Source organism: Callithrix jacchus, chromosome 4 (genome assembly GCF_049354715.1).
Source record: "Callithrix jacchus isolate 240 chromosome 4, calJac240_pri, whole genome shotgun sequence".
NCBI classification, from domain to species: domain Eukaryota; kingdom Metazoa; phylum Chordata; class Mammalia; order Primates; family Cebidae; genus Callithrix; species Callithrix jacchus.
In genome coordinates, this window is record NC_133505.1 from 167,703,820 (window position 1) to 167,727,026 (window position 23,207).

At 43.5% G+C, this 23,207-nt stretch overlaps 1 protein-coding gene across 1 annotated transcript in view; it reads right to left on the reverse strand.

The window, feature by feature from the left end:
* Window positions 1–23,207, reverse strand: part of AGPAT4 (1-acylglycerol-3-phosphate O-acyltransferase 4) — a 129,723-nt gene that overhangs the window by 90,584 nt on the left and 15,932 nt on the right. The gene's annotated exons all lie outside the window — the stretch shown is intronic.

The window sequence follows — 23,207 nt, forward strand, 5'->3', positions numbered from 1 at the left end:
TGTAACAGATTCAAGGAGATATAATCTACTTGAAATAAAGGGGAGTAGATATAATAAGGAGATATAATCTTCCCCTTTATTTCCCAGGCCACTGGGAAATTAGTAGAAATTGAATTTAGCCAATCATTTGGCAAAGTCTCTGGCAGTCCTCAAGGGCACATATTGAAAAAATGCTCGCTATGAGTCTGTGTGAAAGGAGTTCACGACTATTTGAGAAGACAGGTAACCATCATTAACATTAGCAAGGTTTCTTACTGAATACCAGAGGGGTCTCCTTCAGCACTGAGTCATTCATATAAGGATGGGAGCGACAAAAGGGGTTAAATACATAGGGGATGTTGGCTATGAGCCAACAGTGCACAAAAGGGGTTAAGCCAGCTAGTAGAGACCTTTAGAGAATATTAGAACACACCGAGTGAGAAAAGTTCACAAAGAAGTAGAAATGTTAGCTGTAAAATAATAATGTGTGCATATATATCATTCATATCTCCATCTACTACTGGATCTATGACTATTAACAGTGACTAAATGTTGGCAGAAGGATTATGGCTGATTTCCCTTTCTTCTCTGTGTTTTATCATCCTTTTGTATGATGAGAATGAGATCTGCCCATTCTGGGCACAGAACTGAATGGACCCCATTTCCCAGCCCCTGTGCAGGTTAGGTGTGGGCAGATGATGGGCATATGCTACAAAGGGGAGATACCTGCAAGTCTCTGAGGAAGCAAACGTACACTGCTTGCTAACTTGAGGAAGGTCCACAGGGTTGGCGTGCTCTACTAAAGTGAGCAGAAAGGTGATCATCCAAAAGTCAGCACCAGACGAGAGAAATTCTGAAATGTGCAGGCAACGCAGACCACCTGGAAACCAAGCTCTGCTCTGCTTGTGGGGGCAGAGGGAGCAACGCAGCATAGTTGTTGAAGCTTCTGCTGTGGAGAGGGCAGAGTTAGGCAGCTTGGCCACTTTACAGCTATGGAAGTTGCTTAACTTAGTTGGCCCTCGCTTTCCTGGTGTGTAAAATCAGAACAGTAACTTCAGCATGAGATGGCTGCAAGGATCAAGTATAGTAAAGCATTTGAAACACTTACCAGGATGCCTGGAACAGGGAGCACCCAAGGAATGGGGATTTTTCTATCATTTGCCAGAAGACAAAGAAGGAGCAGCTAAGGTAAATAACTTCATCTCTTCTTGGGAAAGCCAGTGAGACGGTCAACAACTCAGTTTTCCTTCTCTACCTATCTACATCAAGACATTGTCTTTAATTTACCTGTAGTGTGTTAGAGCATCTTCTCCAATGTTTTCATTCTAACCTATACTTTTCTGCTAGTGACTCAGAAATGGGAAATAATACAGTCACAAACACTCACATGTACTTTACCTTCCTCAACTATGTAATCTTCCCAAACTGTGGTGTGGAGACATGGTGATAGGGTTTGGCTGTGTCCCCACCCACATATTCCTTGAATTGTGATTCCCATAATCTCCACGTGTCATGTGAGGGACCCAGTAGGAGGTGATTTCATCATGGGAGTGGTTACCCTAACACTGTTCTCGTGATAGTGACTTCTCATAAGATCTGATGGTTTTATAAGAGGCTTTCCCCCATTTTGCTCGGCACTTCTTACTGCCATCATGTGAAGAGGGAGATGTTTGCTTTCCCTTCTGCAATGATTGTTTCCTGAGGCTTCTCCAGCTCTGCAGAACTGTGAGTCAATTAAACCTCTTTCCTTTAAAAACTGCCAGTCTCAAGTATGTCTTATTAGCTGTGTGAGAATGAACTAATTAATATACATATAAGAATATATGAAAGTGCAAGCCAGACAAACGCTCTCACTAGCACTGAATTTCTCAGGTGCCATTTCTACCATGAAGTTCCGTAGACACAGCCAGACATACACACTCTAGCAGGGGGTTTGGTTGACGGGACACTGAAGTGAGTTTGGATGGTGTCAGGCAGACGGTACCATATGCTCCCCAGCCTATAGTGGTGAAAACATAAGCAAATGAAAGAAAACCCAGAATCTCCACATGAAAGAATCCAAACCGCATCCTTCTCTAAATACACAGAGAGCTGTCAGTTTAACGCATTAAACTAGGCAAGAAGATAACCTTAGTTAGACTTCATGTTCCGTCTTAGGCAAAATTCTGAAACTATTAAATAAGCACGAACCTCATTCATGCTCAGGAAGACGGGCTAAACCTGAAATGGGATTAACTCTGCCACTAGCCGGTTTTAAAAGGTGTTTGTCTGTTTGTTTTTAATATATATTCACATTGCAGCACTCCACCAGGTGAGGGTTGTAAAAAGACAAAAACTGTCTTCTAAAGAAATCAGTGCAAGAAGAATTGCTGAAATAACGCTCCTGCCCAACTTAGCACCACGTTAAAATCTAAATACCTGACTGAAGCTCTTTTGACCTCAAAATCCAGAACAAAGAAAAAGAGATGAAAGACATACGAATTCTTTTACACTGCTCTTTACATTCCAAACCAGGCTGTTTGCTTTTAATGACAATACTCCATTCTGGAGAGATGAGGTAGGGTGGGACTCCAGCCTCAGTGTGAGTACAAATCCAACTTTTTTGTTTTTGTTTTTGAGACGGAGTTTCGCTCTTGTTACCCAGGCTGGAGTGCAATGGTGCGATCTCGGCTCACCGCAACCTCCGCCTCCTGGGTTCAGGCAATTCTCCTGCCTCAGCCTCCTGAGTAGCTGGGATTACAGGCACGCGCCACGGTGCCCGGCTAATTTTTTGTATTTTTAGTGGAGACGGGGTTTCACCATGTTGACCAGGATGGTCTCGATCTCTCGTGATCCACCCGCCTCGGCCTCCCAAAGTGCTGGGATTACAGGCTTGAGCCACTGCGCCCAGCCAAATCCAACTTTTTAGTAAGCAATTCCACACACATACCAGGATGTTAAACACCTTCATACAACTTAATAGTAAACTAACTTCTTCAGAACAAAATTAACTTTTAGAAAATTCTCTGTGTATAAAGTTATTCAACCACTACTGTTTCCAACACAAAAAACTGGAAACGACTTACATTTCTGACTTAAGGAAACAAAAAACTGAATTATGGAAGACCCACTGAATGGAATAGGTAAAGTGTCGCTAAAATAGGTTTGTAGTAAAATGGATACATTTTCATCATGAAATTAAGTGACAAATGATAGAAAACTATGTGGAGAAAATCATCACAACTCCAAAAAAAATGCAGAAAAGAAAGTCTTACCAAAACACTAACAGCAGTTACCTTTGTGTACACACACACACACACACACACACACTCTTACACAAATCTGTCCACCTGGAAGGCTGTGGATGCTCAAGACTACAGCTTCGCCATCTTTATCCTTAGGAAGAAACTGACAAGGTCCGCTCCAGGATCCCTCCCAAGGCAAACACACTGATGCCCTCCCAAGGCAAACTCTTCCCTCTATTTCGGTGCACTCTTCCTCAACAGTGATTAAGGGATCCAGCTCTACCACTCTTCCCAACTCCCATCTACAGAGAAGATTCCCAAGTGGGCCAAGTTAACCAGACAAATAAAAGAAAATAAAAACTTTGGGGAACGGCAAAGAGAGCAGCACAGCTAAAGTGGGGATCGCTGGCAGATTCTGTTTCTGAACCAATGTTTTTGGTTTCTGCAGGACACAGAATGCCCAGGGACTGCAGTACCCACAAAGGACAGGGGAGTGGGGACAGTCCCAGGGGAAATGAGGGAGGTGGCGTCCAGCACACAGCACATTCAGATCACCAGTGCTCAGGATGAATGGAGCCAGTCTCTCCAAGGGCAGCAGCTAACTTGTGCAGCCCTGAGGAAGTCACTCAGTTCTTACTTCTGGCAAACAAGGCTGGGTTTAGTTTTGGATTCCTTGGAGTTTGGTTGGCCTAATTCCTAAATCAAAACAGAAGAGAAAGTATTCCAGACTGGATTTAACTGTCTTTGGAACCAGCCCTAAGTAAAATACTCCTCAATTTAAAACTCAGCACCGTCTAATGGCATGACAGAAGCCTATACAGAATTCATTTACTTCTAAATCTCATAGAATAGTCCCTCGTCCAAGATCCCGGGACAGTGCAGGGCGTCCGTGAAAACAAACCAAACTCTGAAGAAACCATAAATCATACTCAACTTTTTCACTACATCCTCTCATAAATAACGTTCAGTCACTCTCCAAAGCCCTAGTGCCGCATGATAAAAATTCAGCTCTATGGAAAAGTAATGCTTATTAGTTATATTTAATAGTTGGAGCTGAGTAGCTTGTGAGAGAAAAAGATTTGCAAGAGCTTCTATACCTAATCCACAGAAAACTAGACTCAGAAGCAAACACAGATGGAAAACCTTGGTAACTTATTCTGTCATGAGAAGAAATACGGCAGAAGGAAATTTAAGTGTTCTGTAAGGCCTTCTATAGCTTTAACTGCTATAAGATGAAATGCTTTTGCTTCTGTTTGTTTTTGAGATGGTGTCTCCTCTGTTGCCCAGGCTGAAGTGCAGTGGCACAGTCTCAACTCACTGCAAACTCCACCTCCTGGGTCCAAGCGATTCTCCTGCCTCAGCCTCCCGAGTAGCTGGGTCTACAGACATGTGCCACCACACCCGGCTAATTTTTGTAGTTTTGGTAGAGATGGGGCTTCACCATGTTGGCCAAGCTGGTCTTCAACTCCTGACCTCAAGTGATCTGCCCACCTTAGCCTTCCAAAGTGCTGTGATTACAGGCGTGAGCCACTGCACCTGGCCAAAAACGTTTACAGTTAAACATCACAGGGCTTCTGAAGCGGAACCAGTGCAGCTGCATCGGTATACTAAATGTCTAGCATATATCATCCCATTATTTCTCACAAAAACCCACTATGGAAGGTGTTGCCATTTTCATATTATAGATGCGAAAACCGAGGTTTAGTTACAGGAGGTGATGTGTAAAGGGCTAATGGGTGAGTAAACGTGGAGGCCCAGCTTGGGCCGGTCTCGTGCTCCTAACTGCTCTTAACGCTGCCTGTAAGACAAGAAGCCCAACATGCTAGACTCATGAATGTCAGCCTTCCCTGGGACGGCCTGGATTTCAGTTCATGGTCTTCTTTCTGACTGTTGGGGTGGTCGTGAGTTTTTAAGCGACTTCCCTTTCATAGTCAGTCCTGGAAAGCCCTAGGGGCACCTTTGCTCCAAGTAGAAGGTCGCAACCTCCAAACCCCACCCAGCTCGCCCCCCGCCTCGGGGGTGGAGGGTGCAGACCTCAGAGTAGGTACACATTCTGAGGGTGCCAGCTAGCTAGATGCAATTCCAACAACCGAGGGTGTGCGAGCTCTTTTAAAAGACGCTCAGCACAGGCATATTTTACATTCATGCACAATCTATGAAAGCCTCCAAAAAACTGTATCAAGTCCTGATGAAAACTCCAATATGACAAAACCTAAAGCCGAAATGAAATGAGAGAAATTAATCTTCCAAACAGGGGAAACATCCACATAATTATATTCCGGTTCAAAGGAAACCTTGGCCGGGCATGATGGCTCACACCTGTCATCTCAGCAGTTTGGGAGGCCGAGGTAGGTGGATTACCCTGAGGTCAGTAGATCGAGACCAGCCTGGCCAACATGGTGAAACCCTGTCTCTACTAAGAATACAAAAATTAGCCAGGCATGGTGGCATGTGCCTATAATCCCAGCTACTCAGGAGGTTAAGGCAAGAAAATCGCTTGGACCCAGGAGGTAGAGGCTGTAGTGAGCAGAGATCGTGCCACTGCACTCCAGCCTAGGCGACAGAGCCAGATTCCATCTCAAAAACATTTTTTCAGATTTAAAAAAATAAGGTAGCCTTTTCAAACATGGAAGGAATGCAGAATGCATATTGAAAACATCAATTTCATCACTGTCATCACTGCTATGTGGCCATAGCCATTAGCTCAATACTAAGCCTGTGAGGGCTGGAACAACACGGGTGCTGGGGAAATGAAGGGGCAGCTCTTGGAGTGGGGAAATGGCCCAAGACCCGGCCCTGGGCTGGCAGAAGCTACTGTGAGGTGGCTGACATCCCAGCTGGCACTAAAAACAAAAAGAGAGCTTTATTCAGCACCTAAACCACCTCTCACTCTAGCCCCACTGTCACCAAGGCAACGTGGTCAGGACTGGCAGCTCCCATCAGAGCCTCGACTGTCCAGCCCACAGGGACCACCACAAGGCTGGGTGGCCAGAGCCTGCAGGAGAGGCTCCGTTTCCCAGCTGTGCAATCTTGAGTTAGTAGCTTCTGCTCCCTGAGCCTCCGTGTCTCATCTCCTAACAGAGGTAAAATACCATGCCTCCCACTGTGCTGTGACAATTACACACACGAATGCACAGGAAGCAACCAGCACAATGGCTGCATGAAGAACCCTCAGTGGGAGCCCCTGCCTCCCTCCCAGAATGACTGCTCTCCTCCTCCCTTGACCCCTTCTCCATGCTGTATCCATCACCAGCTTTTCTTTTTTTTTTTTTTTCCTGAGACAGAATCTTGCTCTGCAGCCAGTGGCACGATCTCAGCTCACTGCATCTCACCTGCTGGGTTCAAGCAGTTCTCCTGCCTCAGCCTCCCAAGTAGCTGGGACTACAGGCATGTACCACCATGCCCAGCTAATTTTTGTATTTTAGTAGAGACAGGGTTTTACCATGTTGGCCAGGTTGGTCTCCATCACCTGACCTTGTGATCCACCCACCTCGGCCTCCCAAAGTGCTGGGATTACAGGCGTGAGCCACTGTACCCAGCCATCACCAGCTTTTCTTATTCACTTCTCCACTGTAGCTCACAAGATCAATTTGTTTGTCCCAATAAGATTTTCCTCAGATGGACATTTTTATCCTGACATCCACATGTCTCCAGAGTGACCCTGAGCAGAAGTGACTCCTAGACCCTCCAAGCCCACTCAAGTTTTAATGAAATGATGATGTCCTTCTTCCCAGCCCGGAGGAAGGCAGTTCAAAGTCACCGGTGTTGAGGCTCTCTTACTAATTAATCACAGGTAGTTACCTGTCAATTCCCTACATAAATCTCTCTGAAGGAATGAGTTGCATATTAGACAAAGGCCTTGTTTCCACCTTTTAGAAGGGAAATACAAACGGGTATTGAGAAGACCAAGACCCTTATCACTTTGGTGCTCTTTTAATACACTTGTGTTTTCCTGATCTCAAACAGACTGACAGCAAGGAGCTGAGGACACGTTTCTCACAAATACAGAAGACGCAAAGAACAGTGGGTAACAGTGTGTCTGCCTCCCGCAAAGAATCAGGAAGTCTTCCGGGCAGGGGTGAGGACGGGGCTGACACCAGTGCAGACAGCATGTTTGTACATCATCAGTAAATTGTGGCACCAAGGAAGATTTTTTAATAAAAACCGGAGCTTTAATATTTCAAAATACAACTAAACTTAATAATAAAAAGCCTTTAAAGTTAAGCCTCATGGTGAAATTTAAAATGTCGGCCATTTCCTTAAGCTTATTTCATCATTTAGTATTTTCATGTTTAACAACCACTGGGGAAAGGGTTACCAGAATAATCTTTTCAGTGTTTCAGCACTCTGCAACCTTTAAGCTGGCTCCACGATGGCTAAACAAACCCACATGTTGACGCTCTGTGAATGGACAGGCCAGGAAATCGTGGAGATACTACTACTGAACCACCAGACAGAGAGAGCAAAGCGCGTTCTCTGACATCTCCGATCCAGTACAGCTGATAAGGGTGCACGCATCTCTCCCTTTGGTTTGGCCTAGCCCACCTACTCTGCCTGGGTCAACTGTTCCAGTAAGAGTGATGCCTTCACCACTCAGCCTAGCAAGAAACACTGTCTTTTGCCCCCTGAGCAAAATTCCTAATCTAGTAAAGTCACCAGTCAGGCAGATGGGCCAAAACCCCAGGCCTGGGGAGTCCCAGTGTCAGAGACAGACTATCTCAGAAAACCAAGGAGCTGCAAAGTGATAACCGCCAGAGCCAAAGGCCACGGAGCAAAAGCACGTGGGCCTGAGAATCTCCTGTAAATGCTCACTTAATGTCAAACACATGCCTACTAGCAAGCGGCGCATCAAGTGGAAACTTACTATGCACTGGCCTAGGCCAACCAGGGTAGAAACCTCCTGGGGAACCTAGAAATTGCCACTCTATTCATGGTGGAAGAAATAAACGCAGCAAGGGAGGTACCCAGTATTTAAAGTCTGGGGACCTGAGTTTGGCTCTCGATCACCAATCCTCATCACCTTGGTCACGTCACCTCTGCAGCGCTCAGTTTCCTCCTCTGTCAACAGGAAATGCTGACAGACACGCGGACCCCACAGGGGTGGTGGGAGTTTTCAGGAGCTGATAGATGCGGAAGCCTTCTGCAGGGCAGATACTTAGGCATCGGGTATCAGTCTCAATTTTATAGTTCAGAAAAATGGGAAATGGGGCCACTCGTGCATGTGCCCTTAACCACAGTGCTTCTGAATCATGGAAACTACCATGGCATTAAACACCCTGGAGGGCTTGCCAGGAGTAGAGCTTAGAGGAAGCACTCTGCTGCCTCTATTTTGACCGCAGGAGCTCACTTTTAGTGGGGTGGTTCTGTGAGGGACTGCTCAGGGGAGCAGTTTAGGGGGACATAAGCAAGTGGCCGTTCATTTTCTTCTGCATCTCAGATACTGGAAACCGGCTTTTTTTTCCTCTTTGGGGGGCCCCTCCCTTCTGCTCACTATCCGTGAAGTGCCCTCGACCCCTGAGTTCTTGGAGATCCTGTCACTGCCGATCTTAGTTTCTGGTAAGGAGTGTGAGGAAGGCGGGATAATCAACAGGACTAGACTTTAAATCTCGCATTTCTTTGATTTTCATAAAGGATGCCAAATGAACGCAGCCAACTTCCCCAACTTGATCCATGCATAATGGACCCGAAGAGAGACGAGTGCACTTAAATGCTTTTCTGAGATGAATCATTTATTGAAGACACAATTGCTGGCTTTGAGTGCCCAAAATTGGTTGACTTGCAGTATCCTTGTTTCTACATAGCTCTTTAAAAAAGCCACAAGAATACTGAAGTACCTGGATATGAAGGATGCCTTTGGGGTCATTACGGACTGGCTATTCCTCGAAAAATTTCATTAGTAGCAGCAGTGATCAAACGTGTGGCAGGGTCTTCTCTCTCTTCTTACTTCCGTCATCAAGCTCAGGAGCAAAAGATGCTTGGAGAAGTGGAGAGCAGAATCCAGGACCGAGTTGTTTCATTCATGCATACATTCATTCATCCACTGAGAAGTATATTCATTCATTAGGTTGCCCATCCAAGGAGCTACCCGTTCATTCATTCAGTTAAAAATTCATTGAATCATATTTAAGTTCTAGCTTTATAGCTAACACTGCATTAGACTTCGGAGCACGGGCACAGAAGATTCTTACAGAGCCCCTTGCTAGGTTTTAAGTGGTAAGTACGATGCCCAATAAACTAAAGCACTTACTGAGTAATATCCCCTGGGCCTGGATGACTTCCACCCCTCCCACTTCTACAGAACAGATGCGCTCTAACTGTTGATTCCATCTGAATCTCCAGATGACCTAATATAACTGAATTTTCATAGTGGTAACACTGAATTGTCAGAGACAATGCAAAAGTAAGGGCATGGATGGATGAAGTCCTGGGTTTCTTTCCCATTACATTAAGCCCAGTACAAATGACGCACCAATTTATTCTCCCTGCAAAATCCACGCAGACGAACCCACAAGACTGCTCCCTAAACCATTACATGCTGTAAGCAGCAAAGAGTCCTCTTCTCAGCAGCACTGAAACTGCATGAGGCGGTATGTTAAACTGACATGAAATTACCCAAATAAAAGCAAATTACCAGCAGAATCCCCTGTAGAGGAGGAACTCAGATGTTGGCTGAGAAATAGAGTTGACTTTTTTTTTAAACAAAGAATCTTCTGTTAAGACACAAATCCAGTGAAACTAAAGGAAATTATACTTGCTGTGTAAATCACTTATGCAAAGCTAGAAATTTCTTGAAAGGTAAAGTCATCCCATTATAACAGTAATTCATTGTACAAAATGCATACAATTCTGAAATGTAGAAATTTTACCACCTAAAACAGCTATTGACAACATTTTGGTTTATTTTCTTCTATTCTTTGGTGAATGCATAAAGCTTTCCCCTTCCCTTTGCTAGATAAAAACCATTGCAGAGGCTTTTTTATTTTTAAATATACAATAGTCGAACTCCTTCATGTTAAAAACTCTCAATTAAGTAGGCATTGAAGAAACGTTTCTTAATAACAGCCATCTATGACAAACCCACAGCCAACATCATATTGAATGGGCAAAAGTTAGAAGCATTCCCCTTGAAAATGGCACGAAACAAGGGTGCCCTCTCTCACCACTCCTATCCAACATAGTATCAGAAGTCCTGGCCAAATATGGTAGCTCACACCTGTAATCCCAGATTTTGGGATGCTGAGTGGGGCGAGTAACTTGAGGTCAGGAGTTCGAGACCAGTCTGGCCAAGATGGTGAAACCCCATCTCTACTAAAATACAAAAATTAATCGAGTGTGGTGGCATATGCTTGTAATCCCAGCTACTTCGGAGGCTGAAGCAGGAGAATCGCTTGAATCCAGGAGGCAGAGGTTGCCGTGGGCCAAGATCGCGCCACTGCACTCCAGCCTGGGCGACAGAGTGAGACTCCATCTCAACAACAACAACAACAGCAAAAAGAAGTCCTGGCCACAGCAATTAGGCAAGAGAAGGAAATAAAGGGCATCCTTTGTAGGTTTGTAGATGACAGGATCATATAGCCAGAAAACCCCAGCCTCAGCCCAAAAGCTCCTCAAGCTGATAAACAACTTCAGCAAAGTTTCAGGATACAAAAATAAATGTACGAAAATCAGTAGCATTCCTATACACCAACAATAAACAAGCCAAAAGCCAAATCATCAACAAAGTCCCATTCATAACCGCCACAAAAAGAATAAAACACCTAGGAACACAGCTAACCAGGGAGGTGAAAGATCTCTCCAAGGAGAATTACAAAACACTGCTCAAAGATATCAGAGATGGCACAAAGAAATGAAAAAACATTCCATGCTCATGGATAGAAAGAATCAATATCGTCAAAGTGTGCGTACTGCCCAAAGCCATTTACAGATTCAGTGCAATTCCAATTAAACTACCAATGACATTCTTCACATTACTATTAATTGAAAAATCTATTTTAAAATTCATATGGAATCAAAAAAGAGCCTGAATAGCCTAGGCAATCCTAAGCAAAAAGAACAAAGCTGGATGCATCACACTATCTGATTTCAAACTATACTACAGGGCTACAGTAACCAAACTAGCATGGTACCGATACAAAAACAGACACATAGACTAATGGAACAGAATAGAGAACTCAGAACTAAGGCCACACACCTACAAATATCTGATCTTCCAACAAAGCTGACGAAAACAAGCAATGGGGAAAGGACTCCCTAGTCAATAGTGTGGTGATAACTGGCTAGCCATATGCAGAAGATCGAAACTGGACACCTTCCTTAGGCCATTAACAAAATTTTGTATTTTGTTAATATACAAAAATTAACCCAAGAGGGACTAAAGACTTAAGTATAAAACCCAAAACTATAAAAACCCTGGAAGATGACCTAAGCAATACCATTCTGGACATAGGAATGGGCAAAGATTTCACGAGAAATGCATCCAAAGCAATTGCAACAAAAGGAAAAGCTGACAAATGGGATGTAATTAAACTAAAGAGCTTCTGCACAGCAAAGGAAACCATCAACAGAGCGAACAGACAACCTACAGAATGGGAGGATCAAGCTGCAAACTATGCATCTGACAAAGGCCTAAAATCCAGCATCCAAAAGGAACCTAAATAAGTTTACAAGAAAAAACAAACAACCCCATTAAAAAGTGGGCAAAGGACATGAACAGACACTTTTCAGAAGACATACATGTGGTCAACAAGCATATGAAAAAAAGCTCCACATCACAATCATTAGAGAAATACAAATCAAAACCACAGTGAGATAGCATCTCACACCAGTCCGAATGGCTGTTACTTAAAAGTCAAAAAATAACAGATCCTGGTGAGACGGCGGAGAAAAAGAAACACTTATACACCACTGGTGAGTGTGTAAGTTCGTTCAACCATTGTGGAAAACAGTGTAGCCATTCCTCAAAGATCTAAAAACAGAAATGCCATTTGACCCAGCAATCCCATTACTGGTTATATACCCAAAGGAATCTTAATCATCTATCATAAAGACACATGCATGCTTATGTTCACTGCAGCACTATTCACAATAGCAAAGACATGGAATCAACCTCAGTGCCCATCGATAGGAGACTGCATAAAGGAAATGTGGTACATATATAATGTGGAATATTATGCAGCCGTAAAAAAATGAGGTCATGGCCTTTGCAGCAACATGGATGGAGCTGGAGGCCATTATCCTTAGCAAACTAATGCAAAAGCAGAAAGCAAACACCGCATGCCTTCACTTCCAAGTGGGAACTAAATGGTAAGAACGCATGGACACATCCAGGGGAACAACACACACTGGGGCCTATCAGAGGATAGAGGGTGGGAGGGGAGAGAAGATCAGGAAAAATAACTGAGAGGTACTGGGTCCAACACCTGGGTGACAAAACAGTCTGTTTGAGAAACCCCCATGACACGTTTACCTACGTAACAAACCTGTACATGCACTCCTGAACGTAAAAGTTAAAAATAAATATACAGTAGTTGAGATCTTATTTTAAATCTATTTTATATGTTCTTTTTTAACATTTAGCGTGAGATCATATTCAGTTTCCATATTAGAGTATAAATATCCTTCTTCTCATAATTATACTAGACGTATCACAATTATTACCTAATTGCCTCATTATTATATTTAGGCTTGTGTTTTTTCAAGAATAAATAGTACAGTGTTTAACAATTCTGGGCATAAACCTTTCTTTTCTGAATTTTGGGTTATTTCTTTACAATATATTCCTAGAAACAACATTTCTGCATTCCAGAAACAAACGTTTTAAGGTACCTGGTAATACTGCCAAATTGCTTGTATTGCCAAATGTTGCCAAAATGTTTGTAAGCTGTTTATAGTCTTACTAGCAATATATATAAAAACCTATTTCACTATGTGTTTGTCAGAAATAAGAATTCTCATTTAAAAACAATGAAAAGCAAAATTAAATCTCTATATAGTCTTACATTAAACTGTATTTTTGAATGGCTATGAAGCTCCGTGTTTTAGAATATTTATGAAATGGTTTCCCCTTCATGACTTTTTTATTTATTGCCTTGATCTCCTGCATATTGCTTTCTTAAATGAAACCACATCTCGCCTATTCCATTTAGAGTGACCAATTTTTTTGGCTTGTTTTTATTTTTAGCTTATTGGAGAGTTAAATTATGGTGAAAAACTGTAATTTCTTTCATAACATTTAAACTCAGAAAGGGCTTCCTTCTACCCTTATTTCTCATCCTGCAGAAAACCAATAAATGTTCCCTCATTTTGTCTAGCTTTCTATAGTTAATTTTGCTTGTATGTACTTCATCCATCTTAAATTTATCTTTGGTTACAATCCTCTGTGAAGAGTTAAATGGATTCATTTCCAAACAGCTAACCAGTCGTATCCAAAGCATTCACTGGAAGATCCTTCCCTATCCCGCTGATTCCTAGGCAGCCTCTCCTACACTGAATACCAACAAACAGAGATGAAATAAACTGTAGGGGTCAATTCTCTAACTGTTCCTCCTGTAGATGAGAAAGCTGACAACAAGAGCGTTAGGTGACCTGCCTGTCACTCAGCTGGTCAGGACAAAGGAGGGCTCCGCCCAGCCTGCGTGCCCCCAGCTCTTTCCCTGGCCTTGCCCTCTTGGCCTCTCCACCGGATCCCCTCTTCCTCTCCCAGAGGCTGCACAATGTTACCACGCATTACAGACCAGCCTTTCCAGGCACTGGTTAAAGACCCGCAAGGAGCACAGAAGCAGCGCCTGAGAACTACTGCAAGTACATCTGTGCCAGCGTATGCCCGGGTGGGAATGAAGGTAGCCAGATGGATGCCAATTCCACTTCCCAGCCTCACGTTTACCATTCAAACGTGGGAGATGTGCTCTTAGACAATGATATTTTACAAACCTACCCATACATTTTTATTATGTTATCTATAACAATGGTTATCTATAGGGTGGTTTCTGCAGGAGGAACAAAAGTGGGGGGGGGGGAGGTGGGGAGGGCAGCAGTTTAGAGTCTTTTAAAGCGACACATTATCTGTTAGAGATTAGGGAACAGAAGGCCCAAAATGTCAGGGAGTTGTAATTAATTATCTTCTTAACCCATTTATGCCAGAGGTTGCAATATTTTTAATTGTTTCATGAGTGAAAAATCAGACCTTGGCAATGACCTTGAGCGGTAGGACATAAATAATTCCCACATGTTTAGGGTTCCAGTAACGAAACACTAGGTGTGAGTGGGTTAACGGTTACAACTCAAGCACCAGAACAGGAATGTGTGCAGCAGTAGAGGGCGTGATGAGGGAGGCCCCCAGACCACTGTCCTTTGACCAACGGACGGCCTTGGACGTGGGGTGCTGGGCGGCAGTCAGTGGCTTGTTTTTTGCCGTGGTAATGGGAGAGTCCTCTCTCCAACCCAGACATTTGCTTGATTCATGGTTACTTCTGGTAAAAGTAAATAAAAGTTTCATGTTGTGAATTCCCAAACTTTGGGGAATTCCTTAATAAACTAGATGAATTCTGTATAAGACACAAAATTCTGCTTTTGTTCTTAGGTTATGACCTCCCTCAGGATCAAATATATTATAAATGAATTAGAAATAACTGTGAACAGGCTGGGCGCAGTGGCTCACGCCTATAATCCCAGCACTTTGGGAGGCTGAGGCGGGTGGATCACGGGGTCAAGAGATCGAGACCATCCTGGTCAACAAGGTGAAATCCCGTCTCTACTAAAAATACAAAAAATTAGCTGGGCATGGTGGTGTGTGCCTGTAGTCCCAGCTACTCGGGAGGCTGAGGCAGGAGAATTGCTTGAACCCAGAAGGCGGAGGTTGCGGTGAGCTGAGATCGCGCCATTGCACTCCAGTCTGGGTAACAACAGCGAAACTCTGTCTCAAAAAAAAAAAAGAAATAACTGTGAACATTATAAATGAATGAATAGAAAATAATATAAAAACTGAAAAGGAACATTCAGCAATTTTGCTTCTTCTAAAAATTCTTTGAAAATACAATTGGATGGGCACAGAGGCTCATGCCTATAGTCACAGCACTTTGGGAGGCCAAGGTGGGAGGATCATTTGAGCCCAGGAGTTCAAGATTGGCCTCAACAACATGGTGGAACCCTGTCTCTACAAAAAAAAAAAAAACCCCAGAAAAATTAGCTGGTCATGGTGGTGCACATCTGTGGTCCCAGCCACTCAGGAGGCTGAGAGGGGAGGATCACCTGAACCTGTGAGGTTGAGGCTGTAGTGAGCCAATATCACACCACTGCACTCCAGCCTAGGAGACACAGTGAGACTCTGTCTGAAAAATAAAGAAAATATAATTAAGTTGGAACTAAACGACTTAGGAGGGCGAGGAAAAACAATGAGGAAGTGTATTTAGTGACACAAAGATGTTTACAATACACAGAGTCAACACAAACTTATACGATATGAGCCAACTTTTAAAAGGCAAAAAAAATTGTGTCTCTACTTAGGAAGTAGTCTGGATGGTAAGTCATCAAACGTTTTCCTTTTTAAAAAAAAGTCTGAAATATTTTAAATATTCAAAACATACAATATGTTTTATCACAGAGATACCCACTCAGGTTTGCTCCATTTTAAAAAATCACAGATATTTGTAATATAAATATATTGTATCCCCTAAGGTTCCAAGGTTGAAATTCATGTGTTTCCTTCTATGTTTTTATTTTTTTACTATATTATTTAATGTGTATTTACAAACAATATATAATTTAAAATGTTTGAATCATTTTGTGAGCTCCTTTCTGCATTCAACACCGTGATTCTGAAATGTTACATATCTAGTTTTAGTTAATTGCAAAAGAGTACTCTTTGGATGACTGCCCCAAAATTAAGCTATTCCCACACTGAGGAACGTTCAGGTTGCTCCCAGTTTGTTTTCAGTGCTATAGACAATTCAGTAACGAACACCGGAATAGAACTGCTGCATCACTCTGACCTGCATGCCTCTGATTCTGCTATATATTCACAGATTGCTTTTTAAGAGTGTTGGACAATTAACACTCCAGGTGGATGTTTGGTGTTAGTGAGACAATAGGAAATGCTCATTTTCTTCTTTATGTTTCTCTGTATTTTATAATTATTCTACCAAGAGTATTAACCACTTGGTTAATATATTTAACTTTTTTTTTGAAAAAAGAAAAACTTTTCTACTGCATTTTTAAACATTGCACGAGCATGTTAACATATGTCATTTGATATTAAAAAAGCTGTGTGACTTACTAGTGGACCCACTGTACAGCTAAGAACATAGAGGCTCAGGGACGCCAGATGACTCATTTTCTTTGGTCACTAACCTGCTCAGGTCCCTAACTTCTCTGATCCTCAGCTTCTTCCTGTCATTCACATCAGCCTAACTCATAACCCTACTGAGGGCATAAAATTAGATGATCAGTTAGAAATACTAAAAAATACTACCGTGATTCACAGATATATACACATTTGGATGCAATTCGTTCAGCTAATTTTATAGCGCATCCACCACGTGGCCTTGGTGATCTTTTCTCATAGCCATGCTCTTGCACTCTTCTGCTTATAGTAAGAAATAACTAAGTATTGGGAAATCGAAGAGAAAATGCCTTCTTACAAACCCTCCAGCTTCCACTCCTCTCAGTCCTTCTCATGGAAAGTGGCATGAGTTAGCAAATCCTCAGATTTACTGAGGCTCCTTACAACTTCCTCTGCTAATCCTCGGATCTAAGTTTTAACATTCATTTAATTCTTAAAGATCTGTAAATACTGATTCAATTTAGAGAACAAAAATGGATTCAACACTAAAAGTGAGCCCATCTGGGTTCACATCATTGTCTTCATAGGACTTCCTGATTTCTAAGAAAGCAAATCCTGGCAAGGCTGGCGAGCTGCAGAAATCCAGTGCCTGGGCTCACAAAAGCCAGCACCCTGACTTCACTAAGAAAAAGCCTCTTATCATTCTGAGGGCATTGCAGAGCCAGATACGGTTAGGCAGCCCTTCTGAAGCAAAGATAAGATAACTTAGATAACTAAGTCTGGACAGGCCCTGGTTTCCTGTGATAAACTCCAGATAATCACCACCACAGAGCCCTGCTGCCAGCCAAGAGACCGGCTGCCAGCTACTTCATTCTTTCCCTGTGACACCTCAGGCGTCCAGTTCTCCTTCACTGATTCTATAATAACAACTTGGTGTAGGTCCAAAGAGCAAAGGAACTTGGATTCAGAAGTCCAAGACCCCTCTGCAAAATATCATTGCTTCTTTCACTTCAGCAAAGATTGTGGGAAGTGAATGAAACACAGCCAGCTGTAGTTCTTCTGATGTGAGAGTTACCATATGACCCAGAAACTCTACTCCTAGGAACCTACTCAAGAGAAATGAAAACACACATCCACACAAAATCTTGTACACCCACGTTCATGGCAGCATTGCTCTCGACAGCCAAAGGACGAACAGCCCCAGTGTTCATTAAGTGATGCGTGGATAAATACAATACAGTGTATCCACAAAATGGAATATTCTCCAGCCACAGAAAAGCGTGAATGAATTACTGATACACACTACAACATGGATGAACCTCAAAACCATGTTAAATGAAAGAAACCCGTCACAGAACACCGCAGACGGTACGATCTGGTTTCCATGAAAGGTTCAGAATAGGCCAGTGTATGGAGACAGAAAGCAGACTTGTGGCCATCTAGGTCTGAAGGGATGGGACTGGGGAGTGACTGCTGATACGTGGTTTCTCTTTAAGTGTTGAAAATGTTCTAAAAGTAGATAGTGGTGCTGGTTACACAACCGTGAGTATACTAAAAGCCACTGCATTGCACACTTCCAACGGGGGAATTTTATGGTATGTAAATTATATCTCAATAAAGCTGTATGTAAAAACAAAGGAAAAAACACCGGCCCCACAGAAGACACAACGTAAGTGCAGTCAGCCTTCAGTCCACACAGCCACATAAACACACATAGTGACATGCTGTTTAGATGAAGGAAACGAGTCACAGAAAGGAGGCAGGGAGTTTCAGCCGGCAGGGAAAAAGCCACTCCACCCTCAGCCAGGCGCAGAGCAAGGTGTACAGGCAAGGCCCACTGGCAGGATGTAACTGCCCACCACAGCACTTGCTGGAAGTAAAACAGACCCCACTCAACTAGACTGATCTCTGAGCCTGGTCCATAACTAGGACTGGCCCTTACGCCAGATCCTGAGTACAGGCTATGGGCAAAGCTGGAAGGATGCAGAGACCTGGCTAACACCCTAAGTTTCCCAGGCAAGGGGAAATCAACGACAGGCACACATGCTACTGGCAGCGATCGCCACCATCTAGAAGAATTAGGCTTTGTGCATAAGATCTGGGGAAAGTCTTCAGTAGATCAAATATATTCTTCTTCCTGTGAGGCTGCTTTGAAAAGCTGAGATGAAATGCTCTGCTGATGTTCCTCGCCACCAGCGCTGCTCTCTGCCGTGTGTCATGGATGTTCAATGTGTTCACATGAAATGTGGGGTGAAGTTTCAGCACTGAAATACGTGAGAGGCATGACACTCCGGTATGAAACAAGCTTTCTCCGATAGCCACCGAGCGGAGCTGACACGTCCTCCCTGGAGCAGACTCGGGAGGCAATGACAGCGTCTGGCGGCTCCCCCGGTCCCTGCAGCCAGCACGCGGTCAACACTGACAAAGAGAGTTCTTCCCGAAAGAAATCTGGTGGGTTGCCAAAAGCTTCATTATTTAATGAAATCAGTGGGGAGATAAATAATTGAAGGGAAAGAAATGGGTTCATCAGTTTGGCAACACTGAAATTTTCATGCATTCCGCCTAGGAGACGAATGAGCCCACAAGACAGGCATCAAGAATGGATGTCCCCTTTTCTCCAGTTTTGGGTCTGGGAGACTTTCCACTTTCCCAAAAGTCAGCCTTTGGCATCACGTTGGAGACGCCTGTTGCGCTGTTCCCGCAGACCAGCTGCCTTAGCCAGTGGGCATGGAGGCAGCTGTCCTCACTTTTCCTCTGAGTCCTTAATAAAAATTTTCCTGTGCCCTAAACGGGATGTTGGAGATGAGGGTAAAGCAGCAATGAAAACAGGACTTGTTCCTAACATGAACTTTGGATCAGGATGAAAGTAGTAAACTTCAGATTAGATGAATGCTAAGATATTCCATAAAGAAGAAACAAGAGATGGTACAGCCACAGGACGAAAGACTCCTAACACGAAGGAACCAACCATGGCGGACCTCAAACATATGGTAAACGAACAGCGCCAGACAAAGAAGGATGCAGAGGGAACTACCCCACTGCTAGGCAATACCTATCAAAGGCCAATTACAGACACAGAAACTGGGTTGCTGATTGGGCTAGAGACGCATGTGAGGATTGATCCCATGGGCCTGAGGGGACACTCTGGGATGAGAAAGGGGTTCGAAGCTGGATTTTAGTGATAGTTACACAACACCAAACTTACCAAAATTCACTGAACTATACACTTATAACGGGTGAATTTATGGTGTAAATTATATCCCAGTAATACTATTAAAAAATTAAACGGCCGAGCATGGTCGCTCATGCCTGTAATCCCAGCACTTTGGGAGGCTCAGGCGGGTGGATCACCTGAGGTCAGGAGTTCGAGACCATCCTGGCCAACATGGTGAAACCCTGTCTCTACTAAGAATAAAAAAATTAGCCGAGCATGGTGGTGTATGCCTATAATCCCAGCTACTCAGGAGGCTAAATCAGGAGAATAGCTTGAATCCAGGAGGTGGAGGTTTCAGTGAGCCAAGATGGCGCCCCTGCACTCCAGCCTGGGTGACAGAGCGAGACTCCATCTCAAAAAAATAAATGAAGACAGAAATTTTTAAAACTGCTGAAATCCAACATCAAAAACATAATTGGGAGGTTCTTGAAATATGAGAAGTCAATTTAAATTAATTTTCTTCATGGAAATTAAAAAGGAATGTGGGTAAGAAGGAGAAAGAGATGTGAAACCGAAAAAAGAAAAGTCAGTGCCAGTCCCACCTTGTATTCCATATGGAAGTAAATACAAGCTTATTTTGTTGTTCCATCAGCTAGAAGCCACCTGGTCCCAGCCCCCAGGTCACCATCGGATACACAAGGATGTGACGATGCAGTCTGTCAAGTTTGTATTTTACAGCATCACCCTTGCTCTGCCATTTTCTCAACAGACTCACCCAGTAACAGCACCAATGAAATAAGTGAGGCTAACTCAGCCTGAGTTTTGGTGCACACGTGCTGGCTCCATGGGATCCTTTACTTCCTAAATTAAAACACTCGGGAGGAAAAAGCTCTGGCATTCCAGAATGAAAGTTCTAGTACTTACACTTCCCAACTTTTGAAAACAGAGAATTTTACTTATCTCCATTCTTAGGATACTTTTCTTCCCCATGAGATCTCAAAGACTGAGAGTGGCAGTTCAGAGATGAAAACTCCACGTTCATTCTCTTCCCTAGAAAGTGACTTCCCTCAGCTGCGTAACTGAAATAACTTGAAATGACTGCAATCCCCCACTGTTCTGTCCTTTCCCATTTGAAAACGAATTTTCTGCAAACAGGTTGGCAGATTCTCCAAATATCTGAGAGTATCTGAGTATCCAAAAGCCATTTCCAGATTTTTGTTTAATACAAAGTTATCTTCTCTGGATATATAAACTTGATGCTCTTGGTGGAAATTTTGAAATGTATATTTTTGTTCGTGTCTTGAATCATAAGACAAGCAAAATACAGAAAGAAAAAACACAACTAAATTTGACACAAGAGAGAAATAATCTCCCATAGTCCTGGAAAACAGGAGAGTCCTCTTATTTGGGGCAACTTCAGGCTTGGACTTCACCACCTATATACATTGGGAGGTCGTTCTTATTTCTCCTCCCCACCCCACTCCCCCCCCAAAAAACACAGAAACACCATCAACAGAGAGTCATTATTGAATCTAGGTTGTAGCAACACTTGGTTGAAAGTTTAATCACATGGCTAGATGTGAAAGAATTGGGGACTATTTTACCACAAGTATTTACAAAAAATTTTTTTGAGACTGAGTCTTATTCTATCGCCCAGGCTGCAGTACAACAGTGCAATCTAGGCTCATTGCAAACTCCACTTCCTAGGTTTAAGCAATTCTTATGCCTCAGCCTCCCGAGTAGCTGGGATTACAGGTGCCCGCCATCCCACCCAGCTAATTTTTTGTATTTTAGTAGAGACGGGTTTTCACCATGTTGGCCAGGCTGGTCTTGAACGCCCAACCTCAAGTGATCCACCTGCCTTGGCCTCTCAAAGTGCTGGGATTACAGGTGTGAGCCACCATGTCCGGTCTTAATATTTTTAATTGACATATAAAAATTGTACATTGGTGTATAACATACTATTTTGCTCTATGTTTACACTGCAAAATTATTTAATGAAGCTGGCTAGCATATCATTCACTTCCCATACTTATTTTTCTTATGATGAGAAAGTTTAAAATCTACTTTTAGCAATGCTTAAGTATACATTCTTCCTGGTTATAGTCACAATGCTGTATAACAAATCTCTGCACCCCTGAAGCTTTACCAGCACCAACCATCCTTTCTGTACTGAGACAGCCCTCGTATGACCTTGGCTGTTGTAGCGCATATGCTCTGAGTTGTTGGTGATCCTGGGCTTTTGTGGAGCCACCCGGTCTTGTGCAGGGCAGTCCAGAGTTGGCTGAGTCTAGAGTTAATGAGTTTTCACACATGCACCACACTACCGGCATGTGTGAAAACTCACTAACTTTATACTCAATGCAGGAAGGGCTATGTCATTTGCCAGGGCTGGTCAAAATGAGAATGTGGGGTTCCTTTTTCAAAAAAACAATCAAGAATTTCAACAAAGGGGAGAGCAGAGCCTTATCCCAAGTGTGGGATCTCCAGTCACTGCACAGTTCCTGTGCCCAGGAGGACTCCCTGACTCACTGATACGTTGATCTTACCAACAGGGCAACTCCTCAAATTGGACAAACTCAGGAAGACAGTTAATAGCTGCCGGAAAGTAAACGAAGGTCTCCGAGAGAGGTGTCCATTTCTCACAATGATCATATCTATGTGCACGCTGCACCCCCAGGGCTGGGTCATGAGTTCACCATTGAGTCACACCCTGGTTCTTTCCTCTCTTCTCAAATCCATCCAGTAGTTACACTGGAAGAAACTTCCATTCACCTGGCACTATCAATGTTTTGGGCTGGGGAGTCTCTGGAATCGAACTGCATGCCACGAGGACAAGACAGGAACAGCATGTAGAGATGGGGCTCTCACAAAAGCACAGTGTGGGGCGTGGTGGTGCACGCCTGTAGTCCCAGCTACTCGGGAGGCTGAAGCAGAATTGCTTGAACCTGGAGGATGCACTGAGCCAAGATCATGCCATTGAACTCCAGCAACAGAGCGAGACTCCACCTCAAAAAAAAAAAAAAAAAAAAAAAAAAGTGGAGTGTGGTCTAGCAGCCTAGCACCGCTTCAGACTTGAGTGAACTGCTAGGATGATGCAGTGGCCATTACTCGCACCACGCGTGGGAGTGTCCACTTTCTCTTGGCCCTTTCCGTAGGAGATGCCTTTCATTTCTGCAGCCAGTGTTTATCAAAGAACCAGCCTGGGAGATGAATGCTGACCAGTCCCAAGAAGCTTGTCAAACTGCAAGAACACAAGATAAGAAATACAAACTGTAGACTCCAAGATTAACTGCTACTCTCCCGGAATGTGCAGCGTGTCTGGAAAATAAAAAGCTAGGCCAGGCATGGTGACTCTCCCAGCACTTTGGGAGGCTGAGGCGGGCAGATCACTTGAGGTCAGGAGTTCAAGACCAGCCTGGCCAAGATGGTGAAACCCCATCTCTACTAAAAATACAAAAATTAGCTGGGTGTGATGGCGTGCACCTATAGTCCCACCTACTAGGGAGACTGACGCAGGAGAATCACTTCAACTTGGGAGGCAGAGGTTGCAGTGAGTAAAGATCACGCCACC